The following is a 6708-nucleotide window of genomic DNA, read 5'->3' as shown; positions in this document are numbered from 1 at the left end:
GAAAGGAAAAGACACCGTGAAACTCATGTTTACTTCTAGAAATGTACTTGTACTAAACAATGTCTACTATGTATATGAGGTTAGAAAAAACCTTGTGTTGGGTAGCTTGTTGTACAAATATGACTTCAAATTAGTATTTGCGACGGATAAATTCATCCTTACAAAACGTAGACAAAATGTGGGAAGTGGATTTTGATGTGAAAACATGTTCAAGCTTAATATTAATAAGAATGCTATTAGTTCTACTTATATTGATTTCTCATTTAATGTTTATGATAGTAAAGTAGCATCATCTAATCTACGGCATAATAGATTCATGTCCTTAATGTTAATAAAAATGCTATTAGTTCAACTTGTATTGATGCCTTATTTAATGTTTATGATAGTAAAGTAGCATCATCAAATCTATGGCGTAATAGATGCTCATTGTAGAAGAAAGCATGACATGGTTAATTTAGAATTGATGCTTAATATTGATAAAAATGATGATATGTGCAAAGCATGCATGGTTACTAAAATAACAAGAAGCTCATTTCTTAAGGTAGAAAAGAACTTTAAATTGCTTGCATTGATACATTATGATGTTTGTGATATGAATAGTACTCCATCTATTTGTGAAAAAAAATACGTCGTAACATTTATAGATGACTTTTCTTGATATTACCATGTTTATTTATTGCATGTTATAGATGAAGTTATGGAGAAATTTAGAATTCATAAAAATGAAGTTGAATTGCATTGTGAATTGCCTATTAAATGTTTACAAAGTGATAGAGGAAGTTAATACTATGATCCCAAGTATTTCAAGTCTATTGGTATTATTCATGAGACTACTGCTCTATACGTACCTGAACAAAATAGTGTAGTGAAGTGTAAGAATTGAGTTTTTATGAAAATGGTCAATGCTTTGCTTTTTTATTCTGGTTTGAGAAAAACATTTTGGAGTAAAGCTTTATTAACAGCTTGTCATAAACTAAATAAAATCCCAAACAAAAGGAAAAAGGTTGCTCCTTATGAGCTATGAAAGAAAAGAAAGTCAAACCTTAACTATTTATGAGTTTGGGGATGTCAAGCCATAGTAAAAGTTCTAGAACATAAAAAAAAGGAATTGAATGTATATTCAAACAATATATTGAACATAGTAAAGCTTGTTGGTTCATGGTGATAAAGCCCAATGATTAATATTCTATTAATATGATCATAGAATCAAGGGATGCTATCTTTGATGAAACTTGGTTTAATTCAATTCTAAGGCCTAAAGAACTAGTAATGAAAAATGATAAACTTTTGAAAAATGGTGAAGAACTATTGACCTTTGAATAAGCAAAAGAATTAGAAAGGCAAAGACATATGGATATGATTTCTTCATATACTTAGTAGAAGGTATAAGAGACGAAACATGTGAATATGTACCTTAATGCTTAAAAGTAGAGGATGAAAGGAATCTTTAAACTTATGAAAAGGCAAAGAGGTCTCAAGATGCTTCCTTTTGGAAGGAAGCAATATAAGATGAGATAGATTCTATAATGAGTAATAAAACTTGGAAATTGGTAAGCCTTCCACCAGGTTTCAAACCAATAAGCTGTAAATGGATTTTCAAAAAGAAAATAAAAGTTGATGGAACCACTGATAAATTTAAAGCAAGGCCCGTGGCCAAAGGCTTTAAACAAAAGAAAGGTGTTGATTATTTTGATGCATATGGACTGGTAGCAAAAATAGCTACAATTAGAGTGCTTATAACACTTGCATCTATCTATAAGATGGTAATTCACTAAACGGATGTTAAAATATCATTCATAATTGGTGAATTAGACGAAAAGGTGTATATGAAAAAACATGAAGGGTTTATCTTTCTTGGTCAAGAAAAAAAAGTGTGTAAGCTTGTAAAGTTCTTGTATTAAAACAAGCACCTAAATAATGGCATCAAAAGTTGTGCTAGCTAATGGCTACATGATAAATCAATTTGACAAGTGTGTCTATAGTAAGTTACATAATGGTAAAGGTGTCATCATTTGTCTGTACGTGGATGACATGTTAATATTTGGTACCGACAAGGAACAAATGGAAGACACAAAAAAGTTCTTGTTAAAGAATTTTGACATGAAAAATATGGGTGTGGAACGTGTTATTCTTGGTATAAGAATATTGAGAGGTAATAAGGGCCTAACAAGTCTCAATCAGATTAAATTCAAAAAATTGTAATGAAGTATGGTAAATTAGATTGTATGTTACACCTTATGATTCTAATCTAAGGCTAGTACACAACAAAGATAAGCCAATAACACAAAATTAACATGCAAGGGTGATGGATGTCTAATGCATGCCATGATGTATACAAGGCGGACACTATTTTTATGGTTGGGATGCTAAGTCGATTCACTAGTAATCTAAGTAAAATGCATAGGTATGGTGTTCATAGAGTTCCGAAGTACTTAAAGAGTACAATGAACTATGGCATTTGTTATTCAAGTTTTGGTTTTAGAACAGTTTACAAATGCTAATTGGAATTATAATAGAACAAATTATATCTCTACAATTGGTTGGATTTTGATAATTAGTGAGGGTGCTATTTCTTGGGGTTCTAAGAACAATCTTGTCAAATGGACTCCATCATTGCAGCTGAATTTATAGCTTTAGCGTTTGCCACCCAAGAAGTGGAATGGTTGAGAGATTTAGTTTATGAATTCCTTTGTGGCCTAAACTAGTGATAACTCTATTATAGAGAGTTATTTAGCCACATTTTAGATGTTAAAATAGCTAATTCCTTGCGTTTTAAGTCAATTTTAGATAGTTTTTTTTTATGTTTTTAGTTAATTAGTTTAAAGTATGTTAACTTATTTTAATCCAAGTAATTCTAGTTCATTTCATGTTGAAAATCTTATTTTAAGCCAATACTGATTTAGTCATTGTCCTTGTATGTTTTCGAATGCATAAAGTTAAATGGTGATGAACTATGGAATGGAGACTAAGTGTAAATTTGTACTGAACATGCTACAATAATTCTAGCTTAACTCGAGCTACAAAGATTCAATCAACATGATTCTTAGACCATTGAAAAGCTAAGAGGTAGTACTACAAATTCATATTTATCATTTTGCCCAGATTAGCCTTGAGGTAGGAGAAAATAATGTTAAAAAATGGGTACTGCAATAGCTTTTACACCAAGGTAGCACAATGAAGCAACGCCGCGACATTGAAGGACTCAAGGCAGTAGGGCCCAAAGGAGTAACATTGCTTCCATACAAATTCCTAAGCCTTCAACACTGTAGAGGCCAAGGAGGAGCGCCACGACACTCTAATGTTTTTTACTAGAATACAGCTATTCGAGATTTTATTTTTTAAGGCTTTTTGGTGGTTAAAATATGTGATTTTCAACAGTTGAAATAGGGAGGTCGTAGAGGAACAAAAAGGCAGTTTGGAGAGAAAGAAAAAGGTTCTACAAAGGAAGAAATGAGAAAAAAATGAAGACGATTGAAGATCAACAAATCAACTATAGCCTTGTTCTTCATTCTAGTTTTTTCTTACTCTCTTAACCTTTTGGTGAAGAAATGATGATGAACTAAATTCTTTTTCTAGGATTATGGTTTATTTCAATATATATTTTGAATATATGATTTTTCTTTACTTAGTATTAATGGGTATTGTATGATTTATTCAAATATATGTTTAATGATTTTCACTACTTGATGACCAGCTGAAATGATTAAGTCTCTAAATGCAACTTGACAAGGGGAGTTTAGAGTAGACCATTGATTTAAATAGCTTATGTTTGATTCACTCAGAGGTTAGGCAATGGATTCATATTTAGGATAGACATATACCTAAATGTCATTGGCAGCCATATTAGAACATAGACGTAATGAGCTTTTCTTAACTAAATTGCATAAACATATGGAACTAATTTTGAAGATTATGTGTGCAAGAATCTCGACAGAGACTTATACATAAAATCGGATCCTAGGTTAAGCATTCACCCTATTAATCTAAGTTTAAAGGAAAAGATTTAATTCAAATAAAATATTGAAAGACACTATGATCCTATGTTTTTAGAGTAATAGTTTCTTTAGTAAAATCAAATTCATATCCTTAGTTTAGTTTTAGTAGTAAATTTTACATTTATTAAAAATTGAGTGCTTGGATAGGACAAATTTTATTAAAAATTAAATACTTAGTATAAGTTTAGGAGCAAATCTCTATAGGAAATGATACTTGACTTACCTCTATATTACTTGAGTGATACTTATACTTGCGTGTACAAAATTTTGCAACAAGTTTTTGACACTGTTATTAGGGATTTGCATTTCCTATTTATTTTACTGATATTAAATTAAACAAAATTGTTTATTTCAATTTTTTTCTTTTTTTTTTTGTGTTTTTCAAGTACGTATTGGGCATTGTTTGAGAAGAACAAGAAACATGAAAATTATCTCTTGTGACCCAAAAATTGAAAGGACATTTCAAAGACTCAGAAAGAAAAATTTACAAGGTTCTACTTCTTTTAATACAATGGTTGAACAATAGGCAAAACGACAAGTCCAAGAGAGAGTAATGGAAGAAAATCGCTCATTGAGATACTATGTTGTTCCATTGGTACAAGCTATTCCATCAAGCATCATGTCATGACCCAATTTTGAAGATCTGTGATCGGCACTCACGAGCCTGGCAAGTAAGCCCACGAGACTCGAGGAGACCTTTGTTCATAAACCTGATTAGCATAAATCATGTACATGAAGCCTCTTAGCTAACATCATATCCATTATCATTTAAAAGAGTGAACTTGCATAGTTCATAATATAGCCCTACGGCTCATGTTCTTACACTGGACTTAAGCATAAAATTCCACATGGCCATATGTTGGCTAATTATCATTTTAATCATCTCATTACATGGAATCATATAGGGTAGCACAATATCCACATAATCCGTTTAAGACATAACCATTTATACATTGTGGAAGCATAAGACTGGTCTATGGCTTAGCGGAGATATATCGCTAATGAATAACATACCACTTACCCAAAATTGCGTGTTTGATGTCAACAACATTAAGCCACCCGATCCTCAATGCCTATTTATTAGAACAATACAATCAAAGGGGGTGAGTTACACTAGTACTCAATGAGCGGAGCATATATCAATTGTAAATGTGTAGGGATAGTTGTTACGCGTATCCTCTAAACATGCATATACAATAGTAAACTCAACATACTTATATCAAGACAGGTTGGACATCACCCTTCATGAACACATCATCATCATCTTGGTTGTACTACGCTGTTGCATATAAACATCATTGTGCATAAAAAGGGTAGGGTGATCTTTGTTTATCATGCCTACCACATCTATTCATCAAAGTCGAGTATTAACTTACTCTATCGTATGAACCGGCCCACCATATGACCGTCTACTTACGTATATAATACATTTACCTCATAGGCGATCAATGTGAGCGTTAGTCCTTAAAGCTCGATAAGCTTGTATTCCATCATACATTACAATAAAATATTCACGGTTCTTACCTCAAGCCCTTACATTAATCATCATTTCTAAAACATCACGTAACATAATTCACATTTCAAATGTTAAGGCATGCCACTACATAGTCATCACATCATATTATAGAGTGATCATCCTTGGATGTAGCATAGTCATGTACGGTGGCCAATCGACAGACAACATACAATATCATATCACGCCCCATTGCTGCAGCAAACGACGGAGTCATGTCACATCCCATTGCTAAAGCAAACAACGAAGTCTTGTGGTGCCCCATTGCTGCAATAAATGACGAAGTCTATAATCATCATCCAAAATAATCTCAACGAATAGCATCATAGCACTACAGGTAGGAATCATAAGTATGACAAAACCACCACCCCTACTTACCACCATCCTTGTAGGCACCATAAATCATCATCGCACAGTAAGCATGAATCACAAGTGGGACGAAACCACCATCCCTACTGATGGAACATACATGGGCACAAGGATATGGACACACTCAACCTCATTTCATTCATTCATCATCCGAAATCATCCACGGATGGTACGTGCTTATTTAACATCATAACATTGTTCGGAATCATCCACGGATAGTACATACATCATATCATTAATATTCTTTGTCACTCGTGATCACATTTATTTCATTATAGCTTACTTATATCATCATCATATTGTCGTGACGTGCGGGTCCGGGAACCCGTCCGCCAGACGCGGGCGAAAATTAAAATCTGGTTAGGAGTCGCCACCAATCTTTTTTATCTAGGTGTGATTGGTCACCTATTAACCCGATTCTTAATCGACGAAGTCCTAAATTAATTTTAGGTCCGTCGAAAGAACGAGAACTGGTCCACGTTTTTTAGAGATGGGTTCGGGAGTGCGGTTATGCACGGAGAAGGGTTAGCACCTCCATGATGCCCGTTCTACGAACGGTACCATTTAATCTTAAGTTATCTTAATATAGCCTTTTCTTAGTTTAATCCCTATTTTATTAATTAAATTTTTATTGAATTGCCAGACTGAGTTTTTCACTTGGTTTTACGTATGCATATGATGCAAGCGTAGAATGATGTCGTGACTTGTTTATTTTAAATGATGGAGTCGGTAATCTTTTATTGAAAAATTATTCGAAGACCATCCCAACGCTTTGGTGAAGTCTCGAAATTCTCCTCACCTAGAGATATCCCCGGAAGAACTCGTCTCTAC

The 6708-nt window shown here is 33.3% G+C and overlaps 1 long non-coding RNA gene across 1 annotated transcript; it reads right to left on the bottom strand.

The window, feature by feature from the left end:
• LOC18589330 lies at positions 4469-6171 on the bottom strand. The gene is made up of 3 exons (XR_001929272.1): positions 5887-6171; positions 5017-5775; positions 4469-4705 (listed from the first exon to the last, which is right to left on the bottom strand). It is a non-coding gene; the product is annotated as an uncharacterized LOC18589330 (long non-coding RNA).

The sequence above is a fragment of the Theobroma cacao genome, chromosome 9, assembly GCF_000208745.1.
Source record: "Theobroma cacao cultivar B97-61/B2 chromosome 9, Criollo_cocoa_genome_V2, whole genome shotgun sequence".
Lineage (NCBI taxonomy): Eukaryota > Viridiplantae > Streptophyta > Magnoliopsida > Malvales > Malvaceae > Theobroma > Theobroma cacao.
This window is presented reverse-complemented; position numbering and strand designations above follow the sequence as displayed.